This window comes from Herpailurus yagouaroundi, unplaced genomic scaffold (genome assembly GCF_014898765.1).
Source record: "Herpailurus yagouaroundi ecotype Mexico unplaced genomic scaffold, PumYag 250, whole genome shotgun sequence".
Lineage (NCBI taxonomy): Eukaryota > Metazoa > Chordata > Mammalia > Carnivora > Felidae > Herpailurus > Herpailurus yagouaroundi.
In genome coordinates this window covers 9,786,304-9,797,436 of record NW_024412467.1, presented here as the reverse complement: position 1 = coordinate 9,797,436, position 11,133 = coordinate 9,786,304, and the positions used below count along the sequence as shown (strand labels likewise).

Sequence of the window (11,133 nt, the reverse complement as noted above, 5' to 3'; positions counted from 1 at the left end):
GCGCCCGCGCCCGCACCCCCAACCCGGGCGCGCCCCCTCGCCTGGCGGGCGCCCACCGGCCCGGCAGCCCCCTGCCGTCAGTCCCTGCGCCCCGAGCGGGGGTGTCGGCCCGGGAGGCTGGAGCGGGAGAAGGTTGTATGTACACACACACACACACACACACACACAACACAACACAACACGACGCGTCGATTTCCCTTCGCTCCTCTTCCAGCTGTTTTCTGTGCCGGCGACTGGGGTTTGGGGTTTGTTTGCTGGTTGTTGCTTTTGCCCCTCTCGGGAGAGCAGCGGTAGGGGTAAAATTTTAATCTAAATAAGGGGCGAAGGGGATGGGGGAGGGGGGAGAAAGAATCAGAGGAGAAAAAAATAGCCACTTACTGTAAAGTGTAAATGGATCTGGGGTTGCGTGGGGAAGGGGGGGCAGAGGGAGAGAAACAGTGTCTTGCGGCTGCTGTAGCTCTGGTGGCTGCTCCGCGGGGCTCGTTTTGGATCCCCCTGCAGTGAAACAGGTCCTGTACGGCTCCGCCACTGTAGTAGAAATGATGTCTGCGGTATACTCTGCTCTCTCCTCCTCCTCCTCCTCCTCCTCCTCCTCCTCCTCCTCCTCCTCCTCCTCGTCCTCCTCCTCCTCGTCCTCCTCCTCCTCCTCCCCCCCCTGCTCCCCTCCCCTCCCTCCTCCCTCCGCCCGTCCGCCCTCCCTCCCTCGCGCTCTCTCGCGCTCGCTCGCTCGCTCGCTCCAGTATGTAAATGTGTAATAGAAGCCAAATATGGAGCAGTTGGCTGCCGCCGCCGCAGCTCAAGGATCCGACTTGGGGGTGGGGGGGGGCACCCTCTGGCGGGCGGCAGGGCGAGCCGCTCGGAGCACCGAGAGCGCACGGCGCGGCGGCCGGCCGGCCGGCGCCCTTAACCCTTGGCTGCGCGCTGCCGGGGCTCCGCGGCCCCCCGGGAGGCGGCGCGTGGCCCGACCCGGCCCGGCCGCGGGGGGGGGGGGGGGGGGGCCGGGGGGGGGGGGGGGGGGCGGCTCAGGCCGGAGGGGACGCTTCTTCCAGGTTTGGGAAAGGGGCGGGGAGCTGAAGCGATGAGGTAATTTTAGCGGTGACCGGTCGGTCCTCGCGCGCCTCCCCGGGCCCCTGCACCTAGTTGGAGGGGACCGAGCGACCGCGGGGTGCAACTCGGGGCGCCCTGGAGGACTCTCCGAGGGGTGTCGGGCTTCAGCTCGGAGCCAGCGAAGTACCCCAGGGGGAGGAATGGGGGGGGGTCGAGTCTGATCCCGATGTGCCCTTCGTCCCAGGCGCGCCGGGAATCGTCCAAGAGGACTAACTCGGATCGCCGTGCACGTTAGCCCTCCAAGCCGGTTTCGTTCCGGAACCAGGACCACGGGGCTGCGGGGATTGCCTCGGCGTGCAACTCAGGAAAGTTTGAAGGGTCCCCTCCCCCGCATGTGCACCGTCACCTTCCCTGCCAGGGAAAGCGGGTGCCCTCCCTGCCACCCCCCCCCCCCGCCACCTCCTTTTCGTGTTCTGCAGGTCTGCAAATCTGCCCTGGGTACTGGAGTACCCAGCTCCCGCCTTGGAAGACGACCCGCGCGCTCCACTCGCACCTAATTCGGGATCATTAATTTAATCGGAAATGAGGTAACCAGTGCAGGAGATACAGAAAGCAAACCGAGCATCAAATGGCAGTTCTGGTGAATCCACGCTGAAGAACTTCCTCTGCGCTCAATTTTCAAGCGCGGTTCTCAACTGCCCACCACCCCGCCCCCTCCGCGTGTACCACCGCTGGGTGCTAGCATCCCGGGGAGGAAATCTTATGTGGAAGGGTGCACCTTGCCAACAGGTGTGGCACCTGGAGGAAGAGAAGGCACATCCATGCGGAAGGGAGCTCGGTGCGGCGTTCTCCCTGCTGCAGATAATTCTGGAAGACCAGTAGGTGTCGGGGCAGCATTTGACCTCTTTCAGGTGCTTAGAACCAAGTGTCTAGAAACACGATCTTTCCACGTAAGTTTCTCTCTGCAAGCCACCACTATTGACTGTAAGCTGTATCTGAGAAACCTTTGGCTGAGTTTGCTTATGACCTAACGGTTAGTCACCAACCGAAGCAGGGTACAGAATCACCCAGAGAAATGTGTCAGCTTTGAAACAACTGTATTGTAGAGCCAACGTGCTCCAGAAATGAAAATAAGGCTGCTAACAACTAGGAAGGTGTGGAGCCCCGGAAATAATTTTTTTCTCGCATTTTGAAATATCATGCACATATACGTGGCTATTTAAATAAGACTACTGTTCACTCTTACTCGTTTCTACAACTTTTTCTTTTTCTTTTTTTTTCCATTTAAAAAGCAATGCTTGTTACAGTTTAAACCCCAGGTTGGTCTAAAGTGGCATTGTTGGTCTCATTACAGCCTCTAGTGGACAGTTAAAATCAGTTTCCTGAAAAGGCTCTTCCTGGTGTTTTGTTGTTGACAAGCATTGTCAAGGTGAAGGCTAATATCTCAGAAGGTAAGTGGGGAGTAGCTCCTCCCTCCCCCTGCTTGGCCGAGTGGGTTCCTGAAAGGATCAGAAGCAGTTGGTTCAGCACCGAAGAGACGTATGCTTTGTGCTGCAGGTATATAATTATTACTGGCCTGCGAATAAACAGAGAGCTTCTGCTCCTCGTTTCTGTTTGAGACAGCTTTCATAAAAACTAACTTCATCTAAAATATTTTTGTAACAGAAAATATTGGTTGCCATGTTTTTGGCTTAGCCGAGGTGTTTTTATTCTGACTGCCCAATCCACCTCCACTCTATTTTTAGACATCTTCCATTGAGAGTATATTCAGCCAAAAACAGCTAATATTTTAATTATTACATTGACACAGGCAGTTAATTTATTTTAACAACCTTAAACAAATTAAAACACATAACTCAGATTAGAGTTAGTCAATTAATTTAAATGTTCCCTTAAGGAGGCTAAATATGTATATTACCCAAACAGTAAAGACAATTAATAAGAAATGTGTCATTTCCTTTCTTAGCCATTAAGATTAAAGCCATAAACTGCCATGAAAGTCTGTAACTGTTCCTTCCTGCGAGGTCTCGCTTAAATGGTATTCTCGCGATACAGTTTCATTACCTTTAGTGTTGAAACGTTTTCTTTTCAGACGGCCAACTATTAAATGTACAATCACAAATAACTGACTCTTTATAAACAAGATTTTCTGATGGAGATAAAGCCTCAGGGAAAGAGCAGGGCTTTCAAGAAGTTAGTAGCAAGTATATGCTACTGTGGTCCTATTCATCTACCTGCTGTTGTATTCATATAAGCTTAAGTCACATTTCAAAATTAAAGGAAATCGAGAGATAAGGCCTGCTGAGCCTTACCCCTACTCTGTGTTCTGCATTGCTCAAACACCGTGGAAAATCATTTTTATCCCCTATATCTACTTCGTTGTTTTGATAGTATCTACTTTTGAGGGCTTAAAGTAGGCTATTGGGTAAATACGATATCCTATAATTATGTATTACATTTTGCTTCGAAAAGCCTCATCTTCAGAGCCGTGGCAGCATCCGGGAGCTTTTTGGAAATTCAGTATGAGAGTTCCACCCCAGACCTACTGAATTGCAATCTGCCTTTTAACCAGCAACCCTGATGATTCCTAAGCGCACTGTAGTATGAAGAATGCCGTCTGTACCACAGGGCTCTGTCTAGGTGAATTGGCCCACAGACACAGAACATAATTCTTCTATTTATTCCTCTTTTGTCCCCTCCCCTTTTAACTAATTTGCACTTTTTAACGAAACATTATTACATTTAATGCTTTGGCCAAATGGTACCGTATTTCAGAAAAGCCCCAATTGAATGCAAACATCTGCATGATCATTGCCAAGTGGATACTCTGAGGAGTGTCCTGGGGTCTTGAATGTGAAGGTTTTCTTCACGGCAGCAGAGGGAGCACAAGAGTGCTTAATAAAACAAGCATACAAGCCCTCCAAATGGTAAAGGATTTTAAAGCGTAGTATATGTTTTCATCAGAAGTAGCCTCTTCCAGGGGCGCCTGGGTGGCGCAGTCGGTTAAGCGTCCGACTTCAGCCAGGTCACGATCTCGCGGTCTGTGAGTTCGAGCCCCGCGTCAGGCTCTGGGCTGATGGCTCGGAGCCTGGAGCCTGTTTCCGATTCTGTGTCTCCCTCTCTCTCTGCCCCTCCCCCGTTCATGCTCTGTCTCTCTCTGTCCCAAAAATAAATAAACGTTGAAAAAAAAAATTAAAAAGAAAAAAAAAAAGAAGTAGCCTCTTCCATAGTTCATAACAAAACAAAGCCAAGCAAACGCAAACAGCTTACCAGGTTATAACAACTAAATAATCGAACAGGCGGGAAGTTAAATAGAATACAGATACACTTATTTTGAGTTTGAGACTTCGTTTTTTTTTTTAAAGTGGACTTCAAAAGTCATACCTCGAAAAATTCCCCTAGCTTTCCTCCAGTCAAAAATAAAGATAAACATGACCATTTCACAATATATGCAACTCAAACCATCATGTGATACCCCTTAAACTTACACACTGATGTATGTCAATTACTTCTCCGTAAAACTAGGGAAAAAATAGCGCGATACAGAATAAGGTAACTCTAAGAATAGCTCCTGTTTGTTTTAAAAACGTCCGTTAACCCAACACTACTTCAGATAAATCGGTTTCATCCCGGAGGCAAATATGTTGGTAAAAGGATGTGCGCTTTTCACCATGTTTTACTCTCACAGTAATTTGGGGAGGGGACTATCCTTAATGTTTGCACTGGTGAGTACTTACATTTCAATTACATCTATACAGCATTTCATACGTCCCACAGCCTTCTGTGTCACATCTTCAAACACTCCTGGGCGGTGGATAAGACATGAGGAAGCCAAGCCTCAATAAAGTTGTGGAAACAGCTTGTGCTTTTGTGGCGTTGGTCATTTAATTGCTATAATGATCCACTGAGGTGTTCAGAAATAAGGGAGAACACAGAGACATTAAAGATCTGGCAGCATGTTTTTTGTAGTTTTAAAGATTTTCCCAAGTTACTAGATAGTGAATATTTAATAGGTGAATATTTAAATAAGACACTTATGAACAGAGACTCTGTCTTAATTCTCCAGCTGCTTTTTATGTATTTATCATTCATTTGCCTGGCGGTGATTTATTGCACATCTACAATAATCAGGCCCTATATATGAGAATATAGATGAGTAAGAAATCTCTGTCTGCAAGGAATTCCCACCATGACAAATCTTATCTTTTGAAACTGTCCATTTTTACCACGATGAAACATCAAGTCTCAGAGTCACCTGGTCCACCACCTCCCCACATCATTATACTCGTCAGACTTACAAATGTGAGAATCAAATACTAAAGTCTTAAAAATTTGGCAAAGGGGGAGGGCAGTTTACATAACTCTTCAGCAAAATCTGACTTACAAGCTAATATTAATATTTCAAATTTGTATAAACAAAGATACGATGTGCATTTTATCCGAATGTCTTTCCTGTCAAAAACTCACATGAGTAAATACAAATGGTAAACATTTATTTTTTTCCTTTTCAAAAATTGTTAAAAAGCCTCTCCTCCTACGTTAAAGAAGGATTTGCCAAGTTTCTGCCTGGAGCCATTTGTTATGGCTATGTAATAAATCCTGGAAAGTTTGACTTTTTAATGGAAACACTGACAGACCTTTGACCATGCTATTATAGGGAGGGTGTGATCCTACATGTGTCATTTTAAAATCTGAGCAAATCAGAGTATACTTGCAGAACGAATACGCCTTCCTTAGATTGCACTCTGAAACAAAAAGCTGGGGCGACCGGAAAAGTAAAATAAACTAAAAACAAAAGTGAAAACTGCTCACACAATAGACTCTGAGGTCAGCTCACCACACCCAAACTAAAGTCACTGGGCTCTGTGCATAGCAGAGACTCTGAAAGATCCTGAATCATCTTTTTTGACTTTCCACCAAACTGTAGCAGGACTGGTTTGGGGCAATGCAGATGACATCACCAATAGTCAAGAGGGAAATTAAGCCCTCTGTATTACACATCTGCCAGCAGTTTGTAACTTAACAGTACACACATTAGGCAATTTTAAATAAGATTCTGTCTCCAATTAGAAATAAAAACAAATGCCCCAGTACGGGTCCGCCCTCCAAATTGTAGCCACTATCCAGTGTGGCTATTCAGGACTTGAATAGTTCAAATCGAGATATGTTGTAAGTATGAAATATACCTTGGGTTTAAAAGCCTTAGTATGTACGTGCACATACACGTGCATATACATGCATGCACAGGCATATATACACCTCAATACTTACGTGTTGATTAAATGTTGGAATGAAAATATTCTGTATATATTAGATTAAATAAAATATAGCGTTATAATTAATTTTACATGTTTCTTTTTTTCTTTGTAATGTAGTTACCATAAAATTTGAAATTATGCATGTGGATGGAGTGCATATTGTATTTCCAAATGGACAGCACGAGTAAGAGATAATAGGACTACAGAAGTACAGGAATTAGTTCTAAGAACCCACAATTGGAGACATTAGGATTCCGGCATGACTCTCAGTAGTAGTGAAGTCAATAATTATTTTCTACCTTCCAGAGGTGTTCCCCTTGCACTATATTATATAACACACGGATCTTATCCCTGGTTAAAATGACCCCTGAGAGCAAGCCGTGATCTCACTGGTAGACCGACCTAGTATGGGCCTGCAAGACCAAAATTTGTTAGGCTCACCTGTGACTAGGCCTTTGGTCTTTTCTGGGAGGATCTCAGTTACTTTGCCACCATGGGAGAAGCTTATGCTTTGTTTTAGAAAATACAAGGATTCTAGAGTTACAGCTGGTTTTGCCGTGGAGGCTAGATGGTTTGGCTAAACGGGGTTGATACCTTCTAGTGACAGATGGGTATTGATAATGACAATTACATAATTGTTGCTTAACTTGAAAAAAAAATCAGGGGCGCCTGGGTGGCGCAGTCGGTTAAGCGTCCGACTTCAGCCAGGTCACGATCTCGCGGTCCGTGAGTTCGAGCCCCGCGTCGGGCTCTGGGCTGATGGCTCGGAGCCTGGAGCCTGTTTCTGATTCTGTGTCTCCCTCTCTCTCTGCCCCTCCCCCGTTCATGCTCTGTCTCTCTCTGTCCCAAAAAAATAAATAAAACGTTAAAAAAAAAAATTAAAAAAAAAAAATCAAAGCCACCAAAAGGAAATCTATTTCATAAAAAAACAACTTTCTAATACATTCAGCACAATAGAGTGTGTCAAAAGGAAATGAGATGATTTTTAGCCACTATTATTTATTTTGCAAGCAAGACCTAGATAAATTTTCATCACTGTAACTCTGACCAAGATTGAATGTAACGCAGTGACCTACGAAAAATCAGAATTTATGGTCTTTAATCATCGAAAGAACACAGCTCTTGTAATATGAAAAGAAAACGAACATTTTAAGACTTGCAATGAGTGAGTTGAACTTTTGTTTGCTGTTGGCTGGGAGCACTTGGAAATCTATTAAAAGCATTTCATTAACCACTTGGCATCTTGTTTCCTCAAAAGAAATACATTTTCCAAATTAAAATCAAAGCCCCAAACCGCCACTGTTTGAATTTAAGGTAGTGCCAGTTGATGGGTTGTACATGTTAAGCTCAGTTAGAATGCCTTCAAAATAAGATCATGGGCAACAGGCTAAAAAAAATAAACATCAAATTGTTATGGAAGCTCTCTGTTATTCCAACCTCACGACATCAAAATACACTAGCTATTAAGTTCTCTCGCTCTATTTTTGAGTCAATACGGGCAACGGGAAACGGACCCAGATGAGGGTCCGTGTTTAAGAAAATTCTTTTATGAGGGTCTTCCCAAGTTCACCCCCTTGCAGAAAGGCAGGGTTAGGGAAGACTGCTTTGGCAAACTTTGCTTTTTGACACAAATAACCAGAGTTCGCGGGGGAAACTGGCCTGCCAGTGCGGGGGATTTCGCCGCGGGCTGTCTGCTGTCTGCAGAACCCTTTTCTGCCAGGCCCTCTGCAAGTCTGTTGGCAGATTTCGGGGGGCTCTCAAGACTGGAGCCTGAAGACGCAGATTTGCTTGGTGTCTGTGGCACAGACGTAGAAGGAAAACTACTGCCACAGACGCTTCCTGACAGGGCAGAATACTGTAAATTACAAACAATCCCTTTTTAAGTACCAAACGAATGCACAGAATGGAAGGCCCTGTCAGCCAGAGTGCGAGTAAATCAAGTACAAGAAGACAAATTGTTCCCTCATCCCAGTACAGCCAGATTTTTATTCTGCTAACTGTACTGTCATCAGAGAGCCTTTCTTCTCTGTCAGAGAGAAAGAGAAATTAATACATTGTAGTTCTAAGAAACATGCCAGGCATCTGATGCTTCTCTCCTGAACGCCAAGCAGGTGACCTGATCTGTTTCGCGGCCCTTCCCCCCAGCCCCTGGCTTAAAAGTTGTAGCCTCGATACCAATAGTAAGAACACGTGATCCCATCACTCCCAGAACTAGCGTTTTCTGCAGTCAATTTCATAATTACGGCGCTCCGCCTCCCGGCTCAGCACTTCCTTCCCCCTCACTGTCCTCTCTCCCCCACCCCCAGCCATGAATCATCATGCATTTAAAGAGACTTAGGTGACCCCGTGTGAACTTTCCTGGCATCCTGTACATTCTTATGCCAAAAAAGGGGAGTCGCTCTATGACAGAATCCCAGCCAGATCCCGATGCAGATGTCAGAAGCAAGGAGCTTGGGTGCTTATCTGGGAAGATCAGCGAGGAGTTAAATTTCCTAGATCATGGTGGTGATTCAGAATTGCCTATCTCAGTTCATGATCAGGTTTTTAAGAACCCGGTTCAGCCCTTTCTGCAGAAAGGAATATATCAGAGAAAAAAATGTTGGCAGATCTCCTTATGCAATCAGGGCAGAGGAATTTATACCACATTCAGCCCTTTGATTTCTCCAGATCTGGCTGAGGGTGGGGTTTCCATATTTGTGTTTTGGCAAATGTGCCCAATAATTGACTCCTCCCTCTATATTCTCCTAGTGTTCTTCCAGGTTATCGGGTGTTTATTTGTGCATTTATTAAAACCAGAAGCATTTTACCCCTTCATTTTTTTAATACTGTTTCTGAGCAATGCAGATTAAGTAGACACTCTCAGCCTTGCCTTTAAAGGCTTTTCACCCTGCTTACGGAGGTAAAGAGAGGAACATTGAAATCACATTGTGCTTTTGCATGTGCTTTATGTCTGTATGGGAGGCCCTCTCTCCTCCCTGCACCCCTTCTTTGCATGGTGATTTATCCACATACTCTGAGATCCTGCCCAAGCATCAACACTTCTGTGAAGTCTTTCCTGATTATCACAAGAGTCTGTGTTCTGCCCAATGTGTGAGTCAGAGAAGTGCTATTTTCTTATTCTTTTTATTTATACAATATTTTTTTTAAAACTCTGACAGAGAAAAAAAAAAAAAAACAAAACAAAAAAAAAGCCACCAGGGCCATATGCACAGATGGAAAGAGTATCCTAAGTGAGAGCGTCTCTTATCCGAACACTTCCTGTTACTCCCAAACCCATCTGACCTCTGCTTATAATTTTCAGCATGCAACTGTTTTCTTTTTGTTCGTTCCTCCACTAATGTGACATCTCCCCGCGGGTCAGTTCTTTATGTGAGCTCCCACTGCCCTCTGTTGCAGGTTGGATTATATCCCCCCAAAAAGATGTACTGAAGTCCTCACCCCAGTATCTGTGAATGTGGCTTTATTTGCAAATGGGGTCGCGGATGTAATTAGCTTAAATGAGGTCTTGCTGGGTTAGGGTGATCCCTAAATCCAGTAAGACTGCTGTCCTCATAAGAGTAGGAGAAACACGGACACACAGAGTAGACACAGAGAAGAAGGCCAAGCAAAGACAGAGGTGGAGACTGGTGTTAGACGGCCATAAGCCAAGGAAAGGCAAGAATTGCCAGCAAGCACCAGAAGCTAGAAGAGACAAGGAAGGACCCTTCCTTAGAGCCCCAGGGGGAGCATCGCCCTGCAGACACCTTGACTTTGGACATCAAGCTTCCAGAACTATGAGAGAATCAATTTCTCTTGTTTCATGCCACCCAATGTGTAGTCATTGGTTACAGCACCCACAGGAAACTAAGACATCCCCTTTCTGAGATCCATGATTCCAGGTTTGTTATGTTCTTTTTCTTCCCTTTATTTACCTCTGTGGTCGTATCTCTTTCTTGTGTAGATACAGGTAATCAGTTCTGGATGTATGGTTGGTCTTTTGCTCATGACTGTACCAATAAACAGAGGGTCAATGGGATAGGAGAGTTGTCGGGAGAGTTCCAGAAGGACCTGCCCATCATCGCAGAGAAGGCTGGCTCTTGGCCCCAGGCACAGAGGTCCCCGGAGGTCTGAGGCAGCACAGTGTGCTCCCCAGTGGGCCTCTGCTCAAAAGTCTTCCACGGGCTTCCTTAGCTTGCTCTGCCAGGTTCCAGAATGTACCAACAGTTTTCTGCTACAGAAGGGTTATTTCAGTCTGTTAAGTGTCCGACTCTTGATTGTGGCTCAGATCATGATCTCACCATTCCTGGGAAGGAGCCCCACATCAGGCTCTGTGCTGACAGTGCGGAACCTGCTTGAGATTCTCTCTCCCTCCCTCTCTCTCTGCCCCTCCTGCTCTGTCTCCATCTCTCTCAAAAAAAAAAAAAAAAAAAAAAAAAAAAAAAAAAGTGTATTCCTGTGTGTGGAGTAGGGTGAGGAGAAGTTTAAAAAACCAAATTAATTGTTAATTCACATTAATTAAATAATTAGTTAATTGGCTTTAAGTAAATACGACCAAAACACTGTTACTTGCTTTTTTTTTTTTGACTGTTCATTGGAGTGTTATAAAAGCGCTTATGAAAACCTCAGTCTTTCTGATTCTCATCTTTTCTTTTTTTATTTTTTTTTATTTTTTTTTCAACGTTTATTTATTTTTGGGACAGAGAGAGACAGAGCATGAACGGGGGAGGGGCAGAGAGAGAGGGAGACACAGAATCGGAAACAGGCTCCAGGCTCTGAGCCATCAGCCCAGAGCCTGACGCGGGGCTCGAACTCACGGACCGCGAGATCGTGACCTGGTTGAAGTCGGACG

At 45.4% G+C, this 11,133-nt stretch overlaps 1 protein-coding gene and 1 long non-coding RNA gene across 9 annotated transcripts in view; one reads left to right on the top strand and one right to left on the bottom strand.

The window, feature by feature from the left end:
• Nucleotides 1-581, bottom strand: part of ATXN1 (ataxin 1) — a 427,925-nt gene extending 427,344 nt beyond the window's left edge. For all 8 annotated transcript variants that reach the window (XM_040460438.1, XM_040460442.1, XM_040460439.1 and 5 more), the window contains exon 1: nt 379-581. The gene's annotated coding sequence lies outside the window, so the exon portion shown is untranslated. The remainder of the gene's footprint in view (nt 1-378) is intronic.
• Nucleotides 582-685: 104 nt separating this feature from the next.
• Nucleotides 686-3,041, top strand: LOC121020412 (uncharacterized). The gene is made up of 2 exons (XR_005786126.1): nt 686-1,416; nt 1,527-3,041. It is a non-coding gene; the product is annotated as an uncharacterized LOC121020412 (long non-coding RNA).
• The last annotated feature ends 8,092 nt before the right edge of the window (nt 3,042-11,133 follow it).